Source organism: Anoplophora glabripennis, unplaced genomic scaffold (genome assembly GCF_000390285.2).
Source record: "Anoplophora glabripennis isolate ALB-LARVAE unplaced genomic scaffold, Agla_2.0 scaffold20, whole genome shotgun sequence".
NCBI classification, from domain to species: Eukaryota; Metazoa; Arthropoda; class Insecta; order Coleoptera; family Cerambycidae; genus Anoplophora; species Anoplophora glabripennis.
Window position 1 is genome coordinate 1655229 of NW_019416362.1, and position 15782 is coordinate 1671010.

The window sequence follows — 15782 nt, forward strand, 5'->3', positions numbered from 1 at the left end:
CACTTTTTGAACCGATTGTAGGCTATATCGTATAAAGATCTTGACTTCGTAGGCAGCAAATTGCTTATTGCAATATTTGCAGCCTCCACAATCTCTTCCGACTCACAATTATTCATTGTGCACTAAACAAACTTTAAACTAAACCAAACTAGCACCTTAATTTGACAATTCTTTTTGTTTGTTTATTTTGTAGTTATGACAATAACTCAACGACTACTAAATAAATGCTCAAATCCGAATACAATAATTCTGGTGCTACTTACTTCATAATGACAAAATATGTGTTTTTAAGTTAATGAGACCGTGGAAAAAATAGTATATACCATTCGGGAGAGATGCTATTTTGTCCTCGGTGCATTGTAGCCCTCGGGCTTCAAATTGCACCTCTGCCAAAATAACGCATTTCTCTCTCTTATAGTATAATGTACTATTTTTTGGAATAATGTGTATGATTACACAGATTTATATAGCTTTAGGAATATCTTAAATAGTATGATATAAAATACATGAGCCTGTATTTTCTTATCAAATTTCTTTATTATACGTAATATTATACACGTTGGTAAATAAAAAATTAAAAAAAAAATTTGACCCCGACGTGATTTGAACACGCAACCTTCTGATCTGGAGTCAGACGCGCTACCGTTGCGCCACGGAGTCTTGTAAATCTGTGTTCTTTAACCGGTAATAGAATACTGAATTTGTTATCATTCATTATAATGGTTTTAGATATTATCAAATGTAAATACTTATAATGAAGTGGTGCTTTTATTTTCATTTACATACGTACCTATACATCGGTGAAATAAACAGAAATACGTCACACATTTATTAACCTAATATGTACGTTAGGTGGCCCAAAAAAAAAACGAATATTTTTTTTCGTGTTTCTTGTGAAAATATGCTAGTTTATCATGTTTTAAGAGCCCCCTCAAAAAATCAGCTCAAAAATTTTTTTTTTTTAGAAGTCGCTCAAGATTTTTAAAAATTTCCATAATCGTCAAAAATTTAATAATTTTTGTTTAAATTTTTTTCTCGTTATTTTATCATTTTCTAGGTTGATAAAAATCTCGATTCTGAAAATTTCAAATCGATATTTTAATTTCTAAAGGTCACTCATAATTATATTAACTTTCAAACCTAGGTACACTGTTTTCGAGCGACTTCTAAAAATAAATATCAACGAGCAAATATTTTTTTATTGAATTTGATGAACAAAAGAATATAAATAAATCACACATAAATTTAAAAAAATTAAAAAATTATAAATATTTGATACAGTGCGATAGTAAATTTTGCCTCGAGAAATTTTTTAAGTGTCTCGTGATTTATTTATATTATTTTGTTCATCAAATTCAACAAAACAAATTATTAGTTAGTTGATATTTATTTTTAGAGGTCGCTCGATAACATTTTAGGTACACTACTTTTAAAGTTAAAATAATTATGAGTGACCTTTAGAAATTAAAATACGAGTATCAATTTGAAATTTTCAGAATCGTGATTGTTTTCAACCTAGAAAATGATAAAATAATGAGAAAAAAATTCAATTTTTTACGATTTTGGAAATTTCTAAAAATCTTGAGCGACCTCTAAAAAGATTTTTTTTGAGCAGATTTTTTGAGGGGGCTCTTAAGACTTGATAAACTAACATATTTTAACAAGATATACGAAAAAAAATATTCGTTTTTTTGTGCCACCCTAATGTACGTGAACCAAGTATAAATCAAATTTTTTCGTTCGTTCAATGAAATAAATGAGTTCTTCGCGGAAATAAGTTTAAGTATTTATTTCAACATTATAGTATGCAAATATAGTTAAACAAAATAACCGATTATTAATTATTTTACTTAAGTTTTGTTTTTTTTATCGTATAAGTAAGTACCTACTACTTGCATTATTTTTCAAAAGGAGTGGTACGTTTTAAATTAAGTAATACAATTTATTTTTAATTAGAAATATACAGGGTATTAGAAGTTTGACTGCCTTAATTTTAACAGACAATATAATACATTAAATAAACAAAAAAACCTTATATGACGTGGGTCCTAAACTCAACCATTTCCGAGAAAAAAAAATATTAAAATCTCCAACTTGATGTACAAAAGTTCGATTAATTAAGGAATATTTACATAATTGCGTGCATAGAAATATATAATAAAAATAAAATGTTTAAAATACAATGTTTTTCACTTTTTTTTTAACTTCTTGTTAAATTAAATATTAGAACATTCACTAAAATATTTTAAAAACACATGTCTAGTTATAAGAAATATTAAAATAAACAGCTCGTATGCTTTTACCAGCGATCAATTCAAAAATCCATACATTTCCCAAAAATAAATTATTTTATTATGATGTCGACAAATTGCTTCAAACCCAAGTACTATTTTGTTATTTTTTCCGCGGTATTTTTCATTATGACAGCAATTTAAAACCGAATTTATTACGGCTAATATTGGGGCTATTAAAATACTACGGCTGCATTTCTACGTGATGAATTGTTTAAATATGGTTCAGCTTTATATTTTACAGCAGAGGAACCACACACTGTCATAAATTCAGTCAGATCGTACTGCATACTAAAATAAGTTAAATTTATTTTTACCTCTCTTTAAATGTACGAAAAGTTCTATAAAAAATAGTAGTTAAATGAAGTTGCTGTTTCTAAAAAAAACTGTATTTTCAAATAAAACTACATTGTACAAAAAATTAAGTAACCATATGCTTAGAGATTATTAAACAATATATGGTACACGGTGTTGCTAAATTTTTTTTTTGACTGGCTTCAAAATGGACTAAAATCCAGTCTTTAAGCTTAATGATTACTTAAGGAATTTTTAATTGTATCATAATTACCCTTGCCAACACAATATTACAAAGTTATTTACTAATAACAAAGCAGTCACAATTATTTGGCTTCACATAACAGTTTTTGTATCCAGTGCTATGGCAAGCATCATGAAAGTCCTATTGGGCATCAATTTTATATTGTGTTTTGTTTTCGCAGGTAAATTATAATAATTATTACATTAATAGAGTAGGCTGCTTGAATTTTTACACATAGACAGTAGTATCTATATCGGTATAGTTTTTGTACTACCTCCATTTCATTATGTATATCAAGTTAGCAAAAACAGAACAAAATAATAGTTACTTTCATTTTCTCCGACCGTCACAAAGCTATGACATTTTTTGACTATCAGTCTCTAGGATTGACATTTTTCTTACTAGAAAAGAAATGGTATCTTAGCAACAAAAGTATTCACTTTTAATCCTAGGAGCTACAGTTGACAGTTTTAATACTTATATTAAATTAGTTCTTAATTAATTAATTAATTAATTATTAATTAATTAATTCTTAATTAATTATTTTCTAATCAATTAATTCTTAATTAATTAATTAATTCTTAATTAATCAATTAGTTAATTCTTAATTAATTAATTAATCCTTAGATTAAATTAATTAAAAAGCCCAAATTAATTAAATGGGGGATTTCGGTTGGGGAAAAATAGCATGTTTTATTTGAATTAAAAGTATATTTTTTGTCTCGCAATTTTACATTCCCTAGACTACGCTACGCTTCGCCTCGCCTCGAAAATACAAAATTTCCTCACCACAGAAGATACACTTGCAATCCTAATATAATAGTATACTATTTTGTTTAATTTCAAAAAATTAAATTTTAGACAGTTGTAAAAAAATGTGCATTTACATGTTTTAGTTTATGGACTAAGTTGTTATTCTTGTGTTTCTAATGACATAAATGGCAAATGCAAACAAGGTGGCAAAATACGAAAGCGAAAAGTGCAAACCTGCTACGGACGAAATGCAACATGCTATTCTGCAGTAACTGGTAAATAATTATAATGTATAACTATAAAATTTATACCTCATGTGGCTTGTGCCAAATTCATCATGTCTGCGAGTGTCAGGTGCGTACTGACAGAAGGTACCTGCGCTACTATTAAGATCTTCTGTCTCTGTTACTCCCACTGTGGATGGTTTCCTTGATCTGTGACAAGATTAGTTTGGTCAGGTCATGTAGAAAGTCAATATTCATATATCGGGCGTCCCAAAATTCAACAAAGATTTGAATTTTTGCCATTTGTGCGGCACAGTGTTGCCAACGAAAATAAAAAGACGGCGTGACAACTGACAGTTCAAGATTATTAAAAATAGGGCGCTGAACAATATTTAAAAGATTCATGTACAAAATGTGGTCGGAATAGCGATTTAACTTCATCAATTGTGAAGGGAGACTGGATCAATTAGTAATCTTAAATACTCAGGCCGGCCTTCAACAAGTCGTTCAACAAAAAACATGGAAGCAGTTCGTGATAGTGTTGCTGAGAAACATCAATTCAGCACCGTGGTCGATATATCGACATTTCGAAAAACACCCTACAACGAATTCTAACAAAAGATTTGCTTTATGCTTACAAAGTTCAATTGCCTCAAGAACTGAAGCCTACTCGCCACGCAGAGCGAGAGTTCGTTGAATAGATTATGGAACAATAAGTGGGTGCTAATTTTTCGAACAAAGTCATCGCTGAAGATGACTGTTAATCGACAAAATTGTCGCATTTGGGGTTGAGAATATCTACAAGTGACTGTTATGTAACAAATGTATCCACAACGTGTTACTGTTTGGTGCGGATTTTGGGCTGGAGGCATTATCGGACAATAGGCCCATTCAGTAAAAATTTTTTATTGCATATTTCAAAAGTTTACCCTTTAATTAGTTAGTATGCCAAAAATCAATTTTTTGTTTCAACGAGAAATGTGTGAAATAAATTAATGAAAACAGAGCGCGGAAAAACGTTGAGCAACCATTGCCTGACGTCATAATACCGGTACGGACGACTGGCAGAACATTCCGCTCGCTCTCATCCCATTCTGTGTTAATACATACGGTGTGTGGTTCACTTGGCAGTTTCGTTAATCATTGTTTTTATGTCTAAATGGGTCGAAACCGAAGATTGTACAAATATTGAATAGTTCCAGGCTGCAAAAGTACCTCAGGATCGACTCCGAATAAAATATTTATTTCATTACCGAAAAATGAAAAGTTTGTGTGATGTTATCCACGGTTTCCCCAGCCACGGTATGCAACTCAACACCTTCGTTTTTCTTTGGTTGCACGTCTAGGGGGTTGTAAAATATTATTATTTGAACATTTAGAGCACAATTTTCAACTTTATGCCGGAAAAAAAATTCTACCCTATCTAAATGTTCGTGTTCACAAAAAATTCGAAATACGTCGGCGAGAGGGACCTGTAAGCAGTTAAGAACAACTCTCGTTTTTCTTTGGTTGCCCGTCTAGGGTTTTGTAAATATTATTATTTCAACATTTAGAGCAGAATTTTCAAATTTATGTCGAAAAAAAAATCCATCTAAACGTACCCTTTCACAAAAATTTCGAAATACGTCGGCGAGAGGGACCTATAAGCAACTCAGAACCACCTCGTTTTTCTTTGGTTGCCCGTCTAAGGGGTTATAAATATTATTATTTAAACATTTAGAGCAGAATTTTCAAATTTATGTCGAAAAAAAAAAATTTGCCCCATCTAAACGTTCCCGTCCACAAAAATTTCGAAATACGTTGCGAGAGGCACCTATAAGCAATTTATTTAAATAATATTTTACAACCCCCTAGACGGGCAACCAAAGAAAAACGAGGGTGGTTCTGAGTTGCTCGCACATACACGTCGTCGCATACATCCACAAGTACCGAGTCTAGTACGTTGGGTACATTTGTACAAAAATGGAAAGCAACAGAAAATGTAGAAAAGCGAACCATTTACGTCATTGAGAAAAATCCGAAAATGTATTTAAATATTCCAAGACATTCTATGTTTATAGTAAATATGTTGTGTGAAAAATGCATTTCAACAAGACTTGATGTATATCTCTTATACACTCTCTATTTATACACTTAAAAATATAGATAAAAGTATAGCAAATATCTACACATCTCTCCGACTGCTCGCGACTTGATCGCCGAGTGTCATTAGCTGTTCTCTCGCAGTGTTGACCTTTTTAAGGGTCTTACAATTTCAGAATTAAATATATCACTTATTATTAATCCTATTGACCTAATTTTTTTAAGATATATTTAGGTGGTTAAATACTATCAGAAAATGAAAGAAAAAGTTTAAAATTATATATCACTGAATGGGCATATTCTTCTTGAAAAATGGACTGGTCAGGCAGTTAATGTTGCTATCGCGACATGATAATCCAGCTTTTTGTGCCTAAATACGGATGCAGACGACATATGGTTTCAACAAGAGCCACATGCCAAACAGCCCCGAGAAACAGTTCAATTATTGCGCGAGTCATTTCCTGGTAGTGTAATTTCCCATTTTGGTGATCAGGATTGGCCGCCCAGATCAAGCGATTTTACGCCGTTGGACTTTTTTCTTTGAGGTTTTTTGAAGTATAAGGTTTATGCCAACAAGGCATATTAAAAACCTGTTTTGTGTCAAAATTACTTCTTCCGTGAATTTTGGGAACCTATTTAATTATAATATTCTCAAGCAGCATTTTATATAAAATTGTACAGTAAAGCAGATAATAATAATGTATTTTTCATTAACAAAATGTAATTTCAATATAATTTGTGTATGGAATTGTATTAATTTCTATCTTGTATGTATTTTCATTGTTCTTTTTTCAGAAAGTCAAAATGGTTCAATAACCATCTCACGTGGTTGCTCCAAGTGGGGTTCTTGTAATGATAACGATGATGTTGTAAAATACTGCTGTACTTGCAGTTTCAAGCACTGTAATTTGGACCACATGGATTATAAGAGTGATATAATAGAAAATTTCTTGTTTACCAATAAATTCAACGGTTCTTTTGCTAACAAAGTAAATGATATAGTGAATGATGAAAATGCAAAAGAAAATCCATGCGAAAATTTGAATGAATGTAAGGATACCAATACTACAATAAAAACTGAGAGGAAGAGCGATAATGAAGTTCAGCAAAGTGAATATAAAATGGAAACCGAAGATAAAAACAGTGCTGAGTAAACTTCAATTCATAATAATTATTTTTATGTACATTTAGTTCAATTATTATGTAACGATTTCTGTAATTACTTCCATAGGTGTAAATTTATTTGTAGGTACTCTGTCTGCACAATACCCTTATTTTTTTATTTGTATTTACTTATGTAATGAATCAATGATTTTAATTATAAACAGTGTTCATTGACAATACATAAAATGATCATAAATGGGAATAGCGTATTTTTTAGAAATTTCTGTACCAAAATCCTTTTCTTTTCCTTCCTTTTTATAATAAATTTTAAACCTACCGTTATGTATCATCACCCATCGCTCTAGTTAGCTCATATAATTTTTTCTAAGTTCTGGCATAAATGAGTCTTAAATAAATTACTTTCACTTCCTTTGCTCGTCCACAAACAAGAGCAGTTAAAATGCTTTTAAACTGCAGTACAGTTTCTCATTAGCATACTAATCAAATATATTTCCAAAGTAATGAGTTGTTAATTTCACGCGTCGTTAAGGTTAGGAATTTTTTTCACCAACTGAACACCAAATTATGTGGATATGTATACCACATATTCGTGGATTAATATAAGGTGCTTGAGGCATATAACTTACAATTAACTTAAATATGCAATAATTATATTTACTCTTTCTCTGGGCCTTATTAAACCAATGTGGTATAATAAGACCTTCTTATGAACTTATCGCAACTTATCTTTACTCCTTAAAAACATACTTAAATTAGAAAAAAAGAAATATAAAACTTTTATTACACATTTCTTTTAATAATCAACAAGAGCCTTTTAACCCCTGGGGAGATAAAAAGGCTACTCAACAAGTTTAGTTAAACACTCTCTAAAGCAAACTAGGTAAATCAAATTTCTCTTAAAAAAAATTAAAACTTCTTTTTCGATAACGTTAACTGAGACTACTTTTTCTTTGATTCAAAAAAATAGAACCTAATTCGTTTTTTTTTATAAAAACAATAAATGAGGATTTTCTGTCTTCGACTAAAACTAAATTAGACTTCTGTTAACTAAACCAAACGCATGTGTGCGTGAAGAGTGACGTATCATCAAATTATTTTAGCGCGAATTTCTAAATGTAGACCTTATTGCTTCCCGGACCTTATTTGCCTCAGGTAAGAGAGGTTTGCCATATACAGCATTTTTTCTACAGTTGGAGAGAACACAATTTCTATTTAAATTAGATAATGTCAGAAATATTTATACAATTAGTTTAAAGTATTGAGACATATAATTAAAAAACAGCAATTATAATGAAAAAGACGACAGTGTGACCTACTTGAGGCCAAAAATTTATATTTCCTTAGCTACAAGAACCAAAAATGAACTTAGATATTGTTTTATTGTTTTGTATTAGTCCATCAGGTAGAGCATTCGAGGGGTTTGTATTTGAAGTCATCTATTTTGTTGCACATAAAAATCCCAAATATTATGGAGAATAAAAATCCGAGTTTGCCTATTCCAAAAAACCATTGCTAAATTCAGGGAACAACAAACATACAAAAAGAACGAAAAATTACCCGTTTTTCGAAATATTTTTCCCTGTGACATTGAAAGCAAGCCCTAAATAAAAAAAGTAATTCTTTATTTTTTGTTTATTTAACGATTTTCTATAAAGTTACAATAACTGCGAATCAAAAAAGTTGAATTTTGCATTAACAATGGGCAAAAAATAGTAGAAAATCGTATGTATACTTGCAGCAATTTTTAAAATAAGTAAATATTTATAAATATTGATGAAACTTTGTGAACAAATAGCAAACCATATGTCAATTCAACCCTAAAAATTTTGCAACGATCGATCGCGTGGTATTCGATTGACAGGATGGTTAATTAAGAAAATTTCAAAAAGTTTATCGCGTACTATGGGTTTAAAGTAAGGTTTAGAAAGGGCACACAATTTTTTAGAGATACTTGCAATAGTACAAATATAGTTATATAGTATATAGTACATAATAGTATAGTATAGTGTTTAGTGCATTTTCGGCAGATGAAGGCTTAATGAAAGAAAAATCACGGTACCATGGTCACTGGAATTTCTCGGCAGAGCAGGAGTGGGGATGACTGAAATATCAGTTGTAAGTGTGTTGCAGAATGTAAGAAATCATGTTGATGTGTAAAGCATGGCTTACGATGCTCCGATTATTGTAAAAACTGTCATGGACAGACATGTAAAAATATTCAAGTGATCCGTATATCATTGGATGAGAACATCGATGAGCTTGATGAAGTCAACATAAATGCCGAAAAGGAAGATTTTCAAATACCTTATACAAGCGAGGATGAAATTGATGTTGATGATGAAGATAATAATGATGATGAAGAGGCAGATAGCCATGAGAATTGTATGAATCATTTGAAAAAAAAACGAGGCTCGAATTGTAATATTTTAAGAGATTTTAAGCTACGTGCTGTGTCTGCATTTTGTTGACACTCCCCGTAAGTTGATATAAATGTCTACTAGTTCATTGTTTTCATAAACATGTGCCATTTTTATTGCACAAAACACCCACAAATCAAAAATAATATTACGCACTACTGTACGAATTATTTAGCACTGTCCAATCGAAAAGCGTACTCAAAATCGTGCAACTACAAAAAAAGACATATCCAGTATCACTAATAAACAAACAATTTATGTTTTTACAACGGAGTGGTCAAAAATGACAATAAATCAGGTTTGTATTATAAAGTTTTTAAATTTCATTTTTTTTTAAATAATTGTTAATTGCTTTATTTGACAACTTATATATAAACGATTTTTAGTAAATCGACTTTATTTTATGAGTTCTACCAGCTGTTAAAATAAATGATTCAACTTTGAGAACACCCTATATATCCCAGAATGTACACAATAGAATGCTGTCGTATTTGACTAAAAAGCAAGGATTTACGACGTAGTTTTTATGTGTGCAAGATTTTGCCGATTGCTTAGAAAAATTCCTGGGCAATAAATAATTGTTTGTTAAAAAATTTTTAAAAATTATAAATGGTTATAAAAGTGTAAAAATAGGTATTTTTAGTATTGATCAATGTTTATTATGACAACAATCATCTCTAAAAAATTGTCCTTTCTAAACCTTAATTTAAACCCACGATATGCGATAAACTTTTTGAAATTTTCTTAACTAATAATCCTATCAATCAAAAACCACGCGATCGATCGTTGCAAAATTTTTAGGGTAGAATTGATATATGTTTTACTATTTGTACACAAAGTTTCATTAATATTTATAAATATGATTTTCTACTATTTTTCGCCCATTGTTCATGCAAAATTTAACTTTTTTGAATCCTAGTTGTTTATAGAAAATCGTTAAATAAATATAAAATAGAGGATGATTTTTTTTATTTAGGGCTTACTTTCAATGTTACAGGGAAAAATATGTCGAAAAACGGGTAATTTTTCGTTCTTTTTGTATGTTTGTTACTCTCCTGAATTTAGCAATGATTTTTTGAAATAGGCAAACTCGGATTCTTATTCTACATAATATTTGGGATCTTCCTGTGCAATAAAATAGATAGGCTTCAAATATAAACGCCTTGAATGCTCTACCGCCTGAACTATAACGACTTTTAAATGGTGAAATATGTACGTAAATTGCGTAAAACCCAGAGCATCATCTCGGTAGCTGGTTCCAAAAGTTGTAAAGTTCCGTGAAAGTTTTCTTCAGTTTCACGCAAAATTTTACGTTGCATCATTGATCCAGAAAATCGTACATTTCAAAAATCGACGTTGCACTGAAATAACATCATCACGAAAACTAAATGAGATATCAACAATCCAAGAACATGTGGAGGTTATGCACAACGCAATGTTGCCAACCGCATATCACTAAATATCTTCCATTAGGTATAGTGTAATTCAAAAAGTTCGGTTATTTTTTGAACAGGCCTCGTATGTTCTCATTAATGTAAGTTATTTATTTTTAATTTTCATTTTTTTTATATACTAAATTTAGCTATAGGTACTGGAAAGACTGTAAATACCTAATAAAATTAGAATGGAAGTATTCCTACTTTTTATTTCAATAATACATACTCTCACTTTTTCTTGCGTATTAAAGTTATTATTTAAACCACTATAAATGCGAGACTATATGTTTTTAAAGTCTTTAGGATACATATATAAAAATAGTCACATCTTCTGTGTGCAGCATGTGTAGAATTTATGACACTTTGTGGTTCCTTCACTGAAAGACATAAAGAAAGCTGAAACATATTTAATCTATTCATCACATAGAAATGTAGCTCTAATATTTTAATAGCTACAATATTAATCGTAATAAATTTGGCCGTAAATTGGTGTCATAATGAAAACTGCCAAGAAAAAAATATCAGAATAGATTTCAGGATTCAAGTGGCTGTCAACAGCACAATAACGTAATTTATCTGTTTTTATTTTATTTATAGGCCGGTAAAAATTAATTTTATGAATTTTCTGCATGTAGCTGTTTTATAAAATCAGTAGATACAAATGATACGCATATGAAGATAAAACATATTGTCGGATTATTTATAGAAACTAATTTGAGATATTTTGTTTACATTAAACTGTTTTGAAAATTGCAATAAACATTTCTAAGAAATGGATAGCAGAAGCAGATGATTTAGAATTTTAACTCCTAACTCGACAAAATGCTCTTGCGACTATCAAATGGAATAGACTTTGTTTGGTCTTTTCGCAGATCATGAGTCGATTCACCTTATACCACAGGAGGTTCTGCAGGGATCCATATTTGAGCCCCTGATAATTAATATAGTTATGAATGATGAAGAGGTATAGAGATAGCAATAGATAAATTTTATCCCCTGTAGGTATACAAACGTATTTAGTGTATCGATAGTGCTTCGTCCGCAACTGTTTTTAAGATCACCTGTCCAGTGGACTGTAGCAAATATTTAGCTCATTTTTCACTTGTCTTATTGACACTCAAAGGACTGAACCTCTCGATGCAATTTATTTAAACTTCGTTAGAAGTGGCGTTCAAGCCCAGAGGTATTTACATCTTTCTAATTCTAGTTCATCCATGGACATGAATGATAGCAATGATTTATTATCCAGCAACAGTTAGCGGCAAATAAAAATAGACATAAAACAGACAAATTTAACTTGTTTTGATCTCGCGCTCTGTCAACCTCGTGTCCTATTTATTAAACTCATAATCATGTGCGTGACTAATTGAAACATCTTGTGAAATAAAAAGTGCTGCTGGTATCAAAAGGCGTCATGGAATGTGCGCCGCTATTTGTCAGTTAAGCTCGTGAAATTAAGTTTGATTGGCAGCACCGTGTGTGAAAATCATACACCGCGAGATATTAAGTTTAAAACTGCTCGGGAAACTCACGCTTCCACATAATTCCTTATTAATTCTTTAACGATACTTTAGAGCAAATTTTTATGTTCTACTTTTTTTAGTTGACTTGTTGGACAACAGGTGCTAATAAAGCAGTTTTCATAAAATTTGGGTGCAAAATGTGCAAAACCCGCATCCCATCAGGTGAGGTTTTTTAATAATTAACAATAAAAAGGTTTAAAATAACTCAAAATATCACTTTTTTGCCTACCAGAAAAAAAAACGACAATTTTTTATTATAATGTGAAAGTAACCAACTTGTAGGGAATAAAAAACCTTTAAAATGGCGGTTTTTAAAATCCGATACGATAATTTGTTGCTTGGGAAATTGCAAAAAAACAGTCAAAATTGTATTATTACTAAATAAACAATAAGTTTTGTAAAAGTCAACCTACGACTTTAATATTGCATAAGTAGTTGGCTTTTATAGTCTTTAATATGTGATTAAGATTTCAGACCGATTCATCCAATAGTTTTTACAAAATTCTAAATGTTTATCCCAGAGGCATTATTTTTGCAATAACTTGACATGCAAAATTACCAAGATATTTTAATTCTGCGGGTGTCATATGTAAGAAAAAGACTTCTTTTATTGGAAGAAATTATTTTATTGCAAAAAATAGTTTTTTACCACTGCAAAAACGTACTACAAAAACACTGTAATTTTTGTCTTATAAACAATTAGAATAAATTTGTTGCTATTATATTTAGAGAGATTATTTTTCCATATTCGTAAAGCTGGTATTTTTACGCAAATTAAAAAAAAAGTTGCTGTAACTTAATTTCAGGCAAAATTAGACACTTTGGTTTTAAATCACAGCTACTTTGTTTATAACAATTAAGACTTCTAATAAGTGTCATTTTGAAGATAAAGAGCTAAAGTTTCTATGTGAAATTTTTGAGGATGACAGCTTTCTTTGTAACAGCATCTCTGAGAATGCTCCAAATAATTACTTCGATACAAGATGAGTCAGTGGAGGAGGAACCTACAAATCCACGAGCAAATGATATTATATCTGGAACTTGTTGACCGATTTTGATGTTTTTTTTTTTAATTTGGAGTACCTTCTTGTGTACATCACAAATATGCATTTTGTTAATAAATAAGAATTTAAATTAATCCAGTAATTTGTTTAAACATTAACAAAAAAATTTTTTGCAACATATCAACTTTTGTAATTTTTTGTAATGGAACATTATAGGAATGATTAAATATAATTTTTTAATAAATTAATATTGCAATTAACTAGGTATTTTGTTTAAACTTTTACCAAAAAAAAATCTTAATTATCAACATTTTCGGAGTTATTTTGATGAGAAGTTATAGATATAGGTTCAATTTTTTCCTTATTAATAAATTAACATTTAAATAATTGAATAATTTGTTTAATTGTTCTGGTAGACAAAAAAGTGATATTTTGGTATTTTAGGCCTTTTATTGTTAATTATTAAAAAACTTNTTTTGCAATAACTTGACACGCAAAATTACCAAGATATTTTAATTCTGCGGGTGTCATATGAAAGAGAAAGACTTCTTTTATTGGAAGAAATTATTTTATTGCAAAAAAAATGTTTTTTACCACTGCAAAAACGTACCACAAAAACACTGTCGGTTTTGTCTTATAAACAATTAGAATAAATTTGTTGCTATTATATTTAGAGAGATTATTTTTCCGTATTCATAAAGCTGGTATTTTTACACAAATTTAAAAAAAGTTAGATACTTTTTTTTTAAATCACAGCTACTTTGTTTATAACAATCAAGACTTCTAATAAGTGCCATTACGAAGATAAAGAGCTAAAGTTGCTATGTGAAATTTTTGAGGACGATAGCTTTGTAACAGCATCTCTGAGAATGCTCCAAATAATGACTTCGATACAAGATGACTGTGAGTCAGTGGTGGAGGAACCTACAAATCCATGAGCAAATGATAGAGCAAGTTATATCTCTGGAACTTGTTGACCGATTTTGATGTTCTTTTTTTAATTTGGGGTATCTTCTTGCGTACATCACAAATATGCATTTTGTTAATAAATAAGAATTTAAATTAATCCAGTAATTTGTTTAAACATTAACAAAACAAATTTTTTTGCAACATATCCACTTTTGTAATCTTTGTAATGGAACATTATAGGAATGATTAAATATCATTTTTTAATAAATTAATATTGCAATTAACTAGGTAATTTGTTTAAACTTTTACCAAAAAAAAAATCTTAATTATCAACATTTTCGGAGTTATTTTGATGAGAAGTTATAGATATAGGTTCAATTTTTTTCTTATTAATAAATTGACATTTAAATAATTGAATAATTTGTTTAATTGTTCTGGTAGGCAAAAAAGTGATATTTTGGGTTATTTTAGGCCTTTTATTGTTAATTATTACAAAACCTCACATGATGGTGTGTGGGTTTTGCACATATTATATTAAAATTCACCCGAATTTTATGAAAAACTTTACAGATCCTTGGCTACTCAACAGTAACGGCATTTTCCCTGGGCTCATTGTAATATTTCTGAATAATCCATCTAGGCAAAAGTTACATTTAGATTGCTAGAGTAGGGGTAACATCGATCTTTTCAACAAATGTATATTTAATTTTCATACAAGTATAACAATCTGTCCAATATATGATAGAAAAAATATATAGATCCTCCATTGCAATAATAGTAGTTATTACGAATGAAAACGTTATAAGCAAGTGAGGTATTTGATACATGAGCGCTTGCGCAAGTACGTGCAGGATTTTCGATAAGTTGATTTTAACATTATTGAACTTTTTGCTTCAAATGTTCGTCAATCACACAAAAATTAATGTCTTCAAAATCCCCTATGTACTTCTCTAACCATACTCATGTAGATTAAGACATTTTTATTCCATATTAAAATTTGCATCAGTTACTGCATGCTGTAGAGCGCTTCACATTCAACATGTCTCCCAAGAATTGCTCCAGTGTCGCCATTTTGTACTATTGATTAATAAATCATTCTCGTGCGAGAGGTCGAACTGAGCGGACGTGTTTATTGTAAAGTGAAGTGCATTGCAACGAGCAAGATCTACCTGCCTTTATTAAGGCTACCTGGAAAGTATCCTTTTCTTTCCTCTTAACCACCGACCTAATCCCCGGCTCAAGCATAGAGGCCGTCGGCATCTTTGTTACAGGTATATGTGCCGGGGTTATGCCCAGGTAAGTTTTTACTTTATTTATCAGTTATTTGCATTATTTTTGAATACATTTCTTTAAAATTGCGACCCCCGACAAACAATATACCAGACAGACTAATACACCAAAAGACACGTACGCCCCCGTAAGGGGGCATCCCCACACGACTAACACTTACACACCCACCCACCCACACACACACACACAC

General features: G+C 30.4%; 1 non-coding gene across 1 annotated transcript; it reads right to left on the reverse strand.

Moving 5' to 3' along the window:
* Nucleotides 1-588: 588 nt before the first annotated feature.
* On the reverse strand, nt 589-660 carry Trnaw-cca. Its single transcript has one exon. It is a non-coding gene; the product is annotated as a tRNA-Trp (tRNA).
* Between the last annotated feature and the right edge of the window lie 15122 nt (nt 661-15782).